Genomic DNA, 12,642 nt, shown 5'->3' on the forward strand with positions numbered 1-12,642 from the left:
ATGCATAAGGGGCAGGATGGAGGAGGTACCTAGAGAATGCTATTGGGTGCAGGGTGCAATGGAGCCCTGGACTTACTGCCCATCCTATGGAAAGACTGCCCCCCACCCGCCAGCTCTGTGCTCTGCCCTTCACAGCAAATTTTTAATTTTGCATCAAGGGTCTTAGTAAATGACCCGTATCGTCTGTCTGTATTGCTTTCATTTTTAGGGATTTACTCCCAAAGAGACATACATACAGATATTTTTCCTTCCAAAACTAACCTATAATTTAAAAAATTAAAAGTTGACATATTTGTATTGATATTTTGTTATTATTGCTTGTTATCCTAAACCAGTTAAATTGCAGTCCTAATTATTTAGAACCAAATGAAAAGACTGTTGGGTTTTTTCTTCTTCTCTATTCACCTAGCCCCCCTTGTTTGATAGAAATCTAGGAATGCAGTCGGGGTGGTTTTGCAAGTCAGTTGCTGGTATATTATTAATGGATTATAAGGTCAGTATCTACAGGAGAAAGGCACAATTTCTTTTTTGTTGGTTTCACTTGCAAAGCAAAGGCAAAGAAAGCCAAAGGCAGGGGGAGAACAAAAGTAAATATTCTGAGCCTTTGAAAATGTCCCAAGTTGTATAATATTTCAGGTACTTCTAGCAAGCAATCTCACCACTTCAAGCAATGTCCTGCCACAATAAAAGATAACATTCTTACTGGGAAGGAAATAGTGCAAAAGCAATTATGCGTTTGGCAGCCTGCTGAAAATGTGTTTATAAAACTATGATCTACCAATGGATTAGCTGTGGTACACCTCTGTCAGTGCAAGAATCCCAGTGATATGCTTCATTTCAACTCCTTTTATAATGTCACGCATTACTGATTCTTTGCAAATACTGATCCTCATCTTCTGCCATTGTTGGCCACTGAACCTGATGAATGTTGTAGACGGAAGTGTGATTCAACACACACATACACACCAAAGAAAGACTCTATTTTGATGTGTTTTATACCCTTGTGCTTTATTATGAAGAAATTATTTAGATAAACTGACATGGATATGAGAAACATTTAGCTTGTTGTGGCATTTTGTGTACTACAGGGGTGCTTTAGGCCACATTGCAATGCACAGCATCAGCAATGTCAAAATCATGGCCTTCTGGATGAGTACATCAGCTAGCATTGCTCTTGGGGGAGACTGGGATTTGTAGATCCCTATAACTGGAAAGCAATTGACTTGGCTTGATTTACTGCTTTTTTACAAGAGGTACAGAGTGTCACAAATGGAAAGAGCTAAAATGCCTGCTGTAGTTTCATCTTGGCACTCTATAAACAGGTGGTCCTTGAATGGTGTAGGAAACAGAGAATTTTCTGCACTAGGGCAAAGTGTAAAAACCCAACACAGGATAGCATTGGTATTCGTTCTTTTTCTGGAATGTACAAACCTGTTTTTCTGTTGTGTGTTGAGGCAAGCATTCTTTTGTACATGGAGAAAACATGTTTGGCTCCATTATTTATTTCCTCATAGAGATATGAGGATTTCTTGAGTAAAATATAAGATATGTATTTGTCACTAGACTAATAGAGCTCACTTCACTTTAGTTAATGATTGTAGGGATTTTGGAAATGGCTGAGCAGGGCACATGACCCATACAGATGTAAAGTGGCAGTGCTATGTGGTAAGAGTGAAGAAGTGGTAGCATGACAGGTTTGTTCCTTCTAAGCAGTTGAAGCGAAGAGGAAAAATATCCCCTGTACTGAATGAGCTACACCCAGAGAAACAAGGGGAAAAACAAAAAGCCTTAATTGAATCCTGATACAAAACATCAGACAAAAACACACATACAGCACAGTTTAAAGTACTCTGATACATAATAAATATGCCCATGGTAGCCATGTTAAAGTTACACTTGCACCATCAAGAGCATATTGCTACCAAAAATATGCATAATCCTCATATATGAGTGACACCATTCACCACAAATGTGTACAAATAGCCCAGAGATGTCTGGATATAAACCCTAAATAAATTCTCACAGTTGCCATTGGTAAGTAAACAGGAGCCCATAAGTCCCAAGGTAGATTGCCCAAATTCACATTTCTCCTTTTTAGGCTTCATCAGGGGCAGTGTAAGTGTAAATTGGTGACCATTTACACTCACAGAGCCCATAATAAAGCTTGATGTTTAGCCCTTGTTCACTGGGCCATATTTTAACCCTTCTGTAATAACCCTCTGCTCTGATATATTTTAAGAGATGAGGGGACGCAACAAACACATGTTAAAGTGGACCTGTCACTCAGACATAAAAATCTGTATAATAAAAGCCCTTTTCAAATTAAACAAGACACCCAAATTAATTTTTTATTACCACATTCATACCCATTATAAATGCATTTAAAAATCCCAGCTGTCAATCATATATTGCCTTGCCTTAGGCATAGAGGTGGGGCAGAGAGTTACTTTCACTTTCAATTCAGAACTCCTTAGATGTTGCTGCCCTCCTCATATTCCCCCTCCCTCCTCACCATGTCATTTTGTAACCAGTGCATTGGCATTTGTATCAGGTCCCCCCATACTGGCACAGAAACAAGATTTTGGCAGGATGCAATGCCTGCTTTGATAACAGTGTCCACAAAATGGTGCCTGCCTACTTGCTGCAATTGTGAATTCCAGGGCTGAAGAAAATAAGATTAAAATCATTTATATAGTGTAAGTGAAGCCTATTTTGCTTGGCAAACACAATAGAAAACAATTTGGAATTATTTCTTAAGGTGACAGGTCCCCTTTAAGAAATGCTGCTGGCCTTGTAATTCCTTTATAAAGTACTCATTGTTTGTCTGCTTGCATAACTTATCTATATGTTCCCATGAATGAAAGCAATGAAAAAAATGATAGAATGCACAATTATATAAAATGAGCTTCAGGCTGTTTGTTAAAGGAGGGGCCACAGTGACAATAGTTGAGGTGATTGCATCTCATTTCATTTTACATAATGCTTTATATTGTACAGCAGGCAATTACTGGGAGCCAGCCATTTCTATTTCTTAATTTGTAATGGCGTGTAAAATAATAAATACAGCTTGCTTGCACTCATTGTTAGGTGGAAAACCCGCTTTTATACCCTTGGAATAACGTTTTGATAGAGACAAAAAATGTAAACCATATCATTTACAAATGACATGTACAGGACATGTATCAAAAGACACATTTTATATACACATGCTTGGTACTGATAGCCTGTTGAGTTTTTGGGGAGCCAGCACAAGCAGAGGTGCCTCAGTTACCGCAGGAAACATTTTATAAAACCTCTAGATATCATTCAATGAGCATGCAAACATAGGATATCCACTCAGTATAGTACATTTTAAAATCCTCATTTACTTGATAGTGGCCAAAAATTTTTTTTTCATTCCAGTGATTAGCATGTGGTTATTCAATTCTATCTGCCTCAGAGCTACAGCAAAATCAACGGTTTCTGTCCACGCTAAATATGGATGGTTAGGCATCCATAAATTCAGCCATATTCAGGTATAGGACCCATTATCCAGAATGCTCGGGACCAAGGGTATTCCGGATAAGGGGTCTTTCTGTAATTTGGATCTCCATACTGTGGTTGCTTTGGGCTGCTGCAGAAGCCCAACACATAGGGGCTGATTTACTAATCCACGAATGGTCCGAAGGCGTCCGAATGCGTTTTTTTCGTAATGATCGGTATTTTTCGATTTTTTTGTAAATTGTCGCGACTTTTTCGTAGCCGTTACGACTGTTTCGCAAAATGTTGCGACTTTTTCGTAGCGTTACGACTTGCGCGAATTGTCGCAACTTTTTCGTAGCCTTCGCGCCGAGTACGAAAGTTTGGATTCATTCAAGCTTCAGTATCGTGACTTGCCTTGGGCCAGATTGGAGCTGCAGAGTGCCATTGAGTCCTATGGGAGGCTTCCAAAATCATGCAAAGTCTGAAAGTTTTGCCCGCCATTTACGAGCGCTCAATACGAAAAAGTTGCGACAATGTACGAGCAAATCGTAACGGCTACGAAAAAGTTGTGACTTTTCATGCAAGTCGTAACAGCTACGAAAAAGTTGCGACAATTTACGATAAAGTCGTAACGGCGACGAAAAAATCGCAAAAAATACGAAAAAGTCGCAAAATATTTGTTTCCAATCCGAATTTTTCCCATTCGGATTCGAATTCATGGATTAGTAAATCAGCCCCATAATGTACAACATTTCTAGCCTACGTCTTAGTAGTTAGGCTTTAGCTCTCCTTTAAGAAAAAAAAACTTGCCAAACATCCCAAACTGTTTGTCACCAATATCAGATTTTAAATGTATAATATTGCTAAATAAATACATATGCATATGAATTATCAGTCTTGGTCTTTGGTAATATCTGTAAAATCTGTAAAATGATGACCTACTTCTAGCATTCTAACAAGTTTTACAGTTTAAGAGAGAAACTGGGCCAAAAGGGTTAGGCCTTAAATAAGAACAGAAAGAACATTTAACAACGATTTAAGTGCCCATAGGGGAATAGAAAGCATATTTGCTGCACATACATTGAGTGCTGCGATAGAGGATAGATCATGCTTGTGCCATGAAACTATTTTAGAAAAAAAATCAAACATCTAAAAAGTTTAACAAATATTAAAGTCTTCCTCTGTAGAATGTTATGTAGGTCTAGTGCAGGGATCCCCAACCAGTGGCTCAGGGGCAACATGTTGCTCCCCAACCCCTTGGATGTTGCTCCCAGTGCCCCCAAACCAGGGAGTTATTTTTGAATTCCTGACTTGGGGGCAAGTTTTGGTTGAATAAAAACAAGATTTCCTACCAAATAAAGCCCCTGTAAGCTGATAGTGTGCATAGAGGCCCCTGATAGCCAATCACAGCCCTTATTTGGCTCCTCCATGAACTTTTATGGTGCTTGTGTTGCTCTCCAAGTCTTTTTACATTTGACTGTGGCTCACGAGTAAGAAAGGTTGGGGACCCCTGGTCTAGTGCTTTACCAATAAAGGAACTTGGGGAAACAGACTGCTTTACCAAAAATAATGTAGGGGACCCATGGGGTTTATTTCCCTGCTGGCTTGGCTTAGGAAGTTCCATTCTGTCACCTAAGGAAGGGAGGCATTTCTTATAGGCCCAGGGATTTAATGACAATTTCCTGTTGCTACTTAATATAATGGGAAAACTCATTCTCTCTTCCTATCCTGGCAGCAGGCAAATCTGTCAAAAGAACTGAGATGGAGGTAGGCCTTAGTATAGGAGCCCAAGATCTGTCTTAAGGTAACTAGCCCTTAGTGAAGTTGGGGTACAGGGACCCCATTAGCTAGGATCAGATACTGGCAGCCTAGGGGTGTCTTGTCCCCACCAAGGGTGCAAATAAGTCACACCAGCTAGCAAGAGCAATCTTGTGTTTCATGAAGAAGTAGTAGACTTAGGGGCACATTTACAAAAGCACAAACGGTCGAGCTTTCATGCAAACGCTCCGAGCGTATTTTCGACGATTTTTTCGGGCGTCCGCGCGACTTTTTCGTACAGCGCACGACTTTTTCGGACGTTTGCACGAAAAAATCGGAAAGGTTTTACCGCTGTTTACAATTGTTCGGTACGAAAATTCCGGGACTTTCGGATCGCCAATACGATATTATCGTGACTAATACGATTTTTTCGTAAGCATTTTCGTGATATATGCGATCTTCCGAAATTTTAGTTTCCAATACGATTTTTTCCCATTCGTGATTCGGATTCGTGGATTAGTAAATGTGCCTCTTAGTATTACAAGGTTACACCTGGTCACCTAGATTTGTTTAAAATTAGAGTTTTTAACTGGGATCAGTCAGGCCATGCTTCCCCTTTCTGTCACTCATACACTCATTTGTATGTAGTCGGGACTATGGAGTGTGTGTGTTTATCTGTTTGGTTCTCAGTTCGTTACAGTAGTGCTTAAATTGACAGTGACTGTTTCTTTGGTTGTTAGCAGCTATTCATTACTATTTCTTTCAGACACTCCAGTGCTTCTGTTATTTTAAATCAACCAGTTTCTGCTCCAATATCTCTGTATCAGCCTCTATGCACGGCCAATAAACTGCTGTCCTTGTTTTGTCTGAAACCGAGGATTGAATTTCCATATCTGCTATCTACACAGCAAGTTCCTTTGTTTCACAAAATAACAAGATAATTGAATTCCGTTCAGTTAAAATTCTGAATTCTTATTTGTAAGTAAGGATTACATTTCATGGGTCTGTACTTAAGTACATATTTAAACATAAGGGTTTATAGTACATGCAAAACATTTCTTTTATGACTATTTGCCTCAGTACATAAGAGATGGGTATTATTTTGGACCTATTCTTTTTCATATTCATCAACGGTAAAAGCATAGTCCATTTATGATAATTAGGGGTGACAAGGTTATTGTAGCCCAGGATAATTTTTCACCTGAAATAAGCTTTATAGCAGCTGTAAGAGAGCAATGTTCTGTAGTAATCTATTCTCACATAATTTACTGTCTGTTTATGAGGGCGAAACTGGAATATAAACCATACAATAGTTTTTGCAATGGTATCTCTGCAAAGAAAAGTAATTATAAGGCTGACTTAAAACTAGTGCGGTCACACACCCTCACAAAGTCTCACTTAACTGCAGTGGGGGCTGGGGAGAGGGACTGCCATACAGCAGACCCCACAGTTTGGGCACCTCTGTACCTCTGTACCCCGGGCCCACCATAGTTTTTTTTGAAGCGTGTAATTTTTTTGGTGCACAACAATTTTTTTGACACTAGCAACAATTTTTTGGCATGCTGCCTGTTTTGCGAAAAAATCCGCCAGCAGCGAAATGGGCTGAAAAATGTCTGCTGAAAAATTTCGCCCATCACTAGCGACTATGCCAAACATTAACTATGCTAACTAACCTGAACTAAGTCCTGTAGCCACCTGAGAGTGAGGTGAAGTCCCAGGGAAGACATTGAGCATACCCAGCTCTTTCTTTTATACCCTAACATATCATAGCATTCCTAAGACTACCAATCAATGCATTGATATATATATAATTTCAAATATTTGTATAACAACCGTATACTGAAGGGTACAGTGAACTCAAGGTAAAGCAAAATGTATCCCCTCCCCCCACCTTCTCTACAATGGGAACTACTACTGTATGTACCCACTTACCTTCAACTGAATAGTTACTACCCACTTAGGGCTCCCTGTTCGCGGGCGACTAATCTCCCCGAGTTGCCTTCCCCTGCCATCCCACCGGCGAAAATGTAAGTCGCTGGTGGGATGGCACACACGGCGGCGCGATTTCGCACATATCGGCGAAGTTGCCTCGCGAGGCTTTTCCGGCGATTTGCGCGAAATCGCGCCGCCGCGTGTACCATCCCACCGGCGACTTGGGGGATGGCAGGGGAAGGCAACTCGGGGAGATTAGTCGCCCGCGAACAGGGAGTTTTGTCGCGGGCGACTAATCTCCCCGTGTGCCAGAGCCCTTAATCTCATGTTAACTCTATATAATATAATCACTGTTTGTATAGTGTTGTCAAAGACAAATAACATCAAGTCTGTCATTGCATTTGCCTGCTTTAAAAAAAAAAAAAAAAATCTTTACCTAATAAAAATGTAACTTACATGAATAAATAAAATCTGGGAAATCCTGGCTGAAACCCGTCACCTGTGTCCCTTATTCACAGGTGGGATTTATTCATTTTAAAGCCTATGATTCCCATTTCAAAATATATTTATAAGTGAATTTGTCTAAAATACAGCATCGTTGGTTTTCTACACTTTTAATTCTAGATATGCCTCATTGCCTCTGATTCTAAGTGCAACATGGTTGTTTCACTGTGCATTGGTGTGAATGGCAAATAAAGTACATTCTGTAATGGGATGTGGAAGAGATGCAAAGCAATTCAGTTGGCGCCGGTGAGTCATCCAATCACATTTTGCTTTATAGGCTCATTTAGCTTTTTGGAAAATGTCACTTGCGTTACCGAAGAATGAAATAAATCTCTTTCCCCCTCGTATCAAGGTACACGCTGAAACATGCTCTGATACCATTTCAACAAATTAATAGGGAGAGATAAATGAAATGTTTGGAACTCTAACCACAACTGACAGTTAAATATGCAAATAATGAACTATAATTTGGAATGAAGCATGGGGATAATGAATATGCTAAGGGTACTTAATGCATTTTTAGGCAGAATGAAAAGTAATTCCAGTAAAACAGGCTGCTTTTGTCCTTTTCTGATGGGATCAATGTCTCCTTCATGCAATGTGAGGTTATAAAGTACAACATTTATACAAGTATAGGATCTATTATCCAGAATGCTCAGGACATGTGGTTTTCCAGATAAGTGATCTATTTGTAATTTGGATCTCCATACTGGAGGTCTGCTAAAAATAATTTAAACATTAAATAAACCTTGTAGGATTCTTTTGCCACCAATAAGGATTCATGCAGCTTAGTTACCACCCAAGTACAAGGTACTGTTTTATTATTACAGGAAAGGAAATCATTTTTAAAAATTAGAATTATTTGCTTAAAATGGACTCTATGGGAGATGGCCTTCAGAGCTTAAAACGGGTTTCCAGATAACAGATTCTTTACCTGTACTGGCAGCCTTTTGGGAGACCTTCACTGCAATACTGGTGAGCTTTTGATGCAACAGAGTGTTCTAAATGCCAGACCAATGCAGAATTCTGCTTTTTACACTGATACTGTATTGATAAATTTCCATATAATTTCAATGTATTTTGAAAGATTTTGTAAATGTATTTGCACTATACATAATTTCATCCTTTTCATGCTTCCATGAAGATAACAGATTAGCAATGTTACTTTCAAGTTATGTGCTCTTATACCTGCACACTAAGGGGGCCATATACAGTACTAATTGTCGGATATTTAACACTAAAATTCGCAGAAAAAAAGTTGCGACTCGAGGTCAGTAGAAATCAATGGCAGATGTACCTTCCCTTCCCTGGAGGATCCTCCCTTTGCTTTGAAACTTAGAGGTTAGAGGTTTTGGATTTGAAAAAGTCACAGTTTTCATGCATCAAGTCAAAAAATTCCAAATTTACATGACTTTTCTGCAACTTTTCCCACATGGACATTTTCACTTCAGATTTTATAGTAAACGTAAGATATTTGTGGAAACGAGTTTATTTTGTTTTAGTGTGCAGAAAAGTTTGTGTGAACACAGTTTTTAAGGAGTACAAACAAATAAACCTACTTGCAGACATGCTTGGCCTATTATGCCTGAAATATTGCTGTAATGCCCTAAGTGTGCAATAAAAAGCATGTTTAATTATCGTGGTGCTGTTCCAGTTCGAGCCAATCTCTTATATTAGTTATTTAGCAGTTATTTAGTCTTCACACAAATACAGAGAAGCATTTAAGTGACTATAGCAGCATAAACCATGAAACATTCTCAAAATTAACTTTGTTGAAGAAAAACCTGCTGTAGAAACCAGGGCAAATATGGTTCTGGGAAGAACTGCAAAATGGAGCAGGGAAGATGACCACAGACACAGACCTAACAGAACTACATAGGTAGTAAATGGGTGTATTCAAAAGAAACAAAAAGGCTCAGTGTAAAGCAGAGGGAAATAATGTTACAATATATTTTTGGAGTGGGAAGGAGAAAAAAAAATGTAGGGCTACAAAAAATGTAATTCTGTGTGATTTAAAAATAAATTGAAAAAGTTATTTTGTCAGAATGTCAGGCAGAAAGATTACAATATACTTTTTTAAACACAATTCCTGTGAAATGTCACTAATGGAAGTGACTCATAGACATGTTTCGAACTAGGGTACATCATTTGCCATGCAATTGGGATAATTCTAGGTACAATTTCATTCATAAGAGTGTTTCACTGACATAAGGAGTAAAGGAGAGGAGAAAGGAACACTTGCATGGGCTTATGCTTATTCAAATATGTACTCAAGTAAGAGACATGGTATACATGAGCATGGAGATTTTGACATTGCCCTTTATGCTGACCTATGCAGATGTTTCTAGCACTGACAATTTATGTTCCATGTAGAAAGGAAAGGAGGCCACCACATAGCTCTCATTCAGAAGTTTGCTTTTACAAGTATGTGTTTGGCATGTAGCTACTGTTAGACTAGGTAGATATTGTCTGAAACACCCGGTGGGCCCCAGCAGGCCAGACATAATGTGGGAATCCACTTACATGGGCAAAATTAAACTTTCACTGGAACTTTTTTCAACAGATGTAATTGTGGTAGCACTGCCCTTGGGTATGTTATGACTAAAATTTGATTTGCATATCACTAGTATATTGCCGTTTAGGCTGATGGTAGCTTTTAATAACTATGAAGCACCATTTGGTTCAATGGAATTTGAAATTTGAATATAAACTGTGATTACCCTCCTTGTTTACTTATATACAGTGCTGTGAAAAACTATTTGCCCCCTTCCTGATTTCTTATTCTTTTGCATGTTTGTCACACAAAATGTTTCTGATCATCAAACACATTTAACTATTAGTCAAAGATAACCAAAATAAACACAAAATGCAGTTTTTAAATGAGGGTTTTTATTATTAAGGGAGAAAAAAAAATCCAAACCTACATGGCCCTGTGTGAAAAAGTAATTGCCCCCTGAACCTAATAACTGGTTGGGCCACCCTTAGCAGCAATAACTGCAATCAAGCGTTTGCGATAACTTGCAACAAGTCTTTTACAGCGCTCTGGAGGAATTTTGGCCCACTCATCTTTGCAGAATTATTGTAATTCAGCTTTATTTGAGGGTTTTCTAGCATGAACTGCCTTTTTAAGGTCATGCCACAACATCTCAATAGGATTCAGGTCAGGACTTTGACTAGGCCACTCCAAAGTCTTCATTTTGTTTTTCTTTAGCCATTCAGAGGTGGATTTGCTGGTGTGTTTTGGGTCATTGTCCTGCTGCAGCACCCAAGATCGCTTCAGCTTGAGTTGACGAACAGATGGCCGGACATTCTCCTTCAGGATTTTTTGGTAGACAGTAGAATTCATGGTTCCATCTATCACAGCAAGCCTTCCAGGTCCTGAAGCAGCAAAACAACCCCAGACCATCACACTACCACCACCATATTATACTGTTGGTATGATGTTCTTTTTCTGAAATGCTGTGTTACTTTTACGCCAGATGTAACGGGACACGCACCTTCCAAAAAGTTCAACTTTTGTCTCGTCGGTCCACAAGGTATTTTCCCAAAAGTCTTGGCAATCATTGAGATGTTTTTTAGCAAAATTGAGACAAGCCTTAATGTTCTTTTTGCTTAAAAGTGGTTTGCACCTTGGAAATCTGCCATGCAGGCCGTTTTTGCCCAGTCTCTTTCTTTCTTTAGATGTTGTCCTGGGGTCTTTTGTGGCCTCTCGGATGAGTTGTCTCTGCGCTCTTGGGGTAATTTTGGTCGGTCGGCCACTCCTGGGAAGGTTCACCACTGTTCCATGTTTTTGCCATTTGTGGATAATGGCTCTCACTGTGGTTCGCTGGAGTCTCAAAGCTTTAGAAATGGCTTTATAACCTTTACCAGACTGATAGATCTCAATTACTTTTGCTCTCATTTGTTCCTGAATTTCTTTGGATCTTGGCATGATGTCTAGCTTTTGAGGTGCTTTTGGTCTACTTCTCTGTGTCAGGTAGCTCCTATTTAAGTGATTTCTTGATTGGCACAGGTGTGGCAGTAATCAGGCCTGGGGGTGACTACAGAAATTGATATTGAATTTGAAAATTGAAATTGATAAACCACAGTTAAGTTATTTTTTACAAGGGGGGCAATCACTTTTTCACACAGGGCCATGTAGATTTGGAGTTTTTTTTCTCCCTTAATAACGTAAACCTTCATTTAAAAACTGCATTTTGTGTTCAATTATGTTATCTTTGACTAATAGTTAATGGTTTTTGATGAGCAGAAACATTTAAGTGTGACAAACATGCAAAAGAATAAGAAATCAGGAAGGGGGCAAATAGTTTTTCACACCACTGTAAGTCTGGCTATAGTAATGGGGACAGCTCAGGTTGCTTAGTTTTATGCATAAATGTCTGCCTAGATGTAAATAATGTTATTGCCTTCTATTAGGAGGTGAACAGAAATGGAAATCTTGGGGTGGTCTACTTAGAATTGTTAAAACGTTTGATACAGTACCACTTTTATTGGGAGGATAACAATATATTGTTTTTTTTCAGGGCAATCTAAGCTTTCAAAATAAGTTTTTTTATGTCATTCCACATCTGTAACAAGATGTGGGCTTCTAAAAGTCTAAATAAAATTGTAAAAATTATATTTTTCTTAATATATTGATATATATTAGAAGCGCAATGTTTTAACTGATTTGTAAAGACTGTGTCTGCCAAATGCACCAAGAAAGAACGTACTATGGAGATTTCTGACTTCTGATTTCTATGTCAAAAACCCGAGCACTACACTACCAGAGCACCACTCAAGAAATCTGCATACTTCAAGGCCATAAATTCCACTAAAAGTAGGTTTACCCCTGGAAATCATACATTTTTGTAATGAACACATTCTAACCAGGCCAGTATTTGTGGAGGGGCCACAAAGGCCCAGGCCTAGGGCAGCACAAATTTAGGGGCGGCATGCCGCACCAAAATGTTAAAATTTTGCTCCCATACGGAGCAATGGGGACCT

This window comes from Xenopus tropicalis, chromosome 8 (assembly GCF_000004195.4).
Source record: "Xenopus tropicalis strain Nigerian chromosome 8, UCB_Xtro_10.0, whole genome shotgun sequence".
NCBI lineage: Eukaryota > Metazoa > Chordata > Amphibia > Anura > Pipidae > Xenopus > Xenopus tropicalis.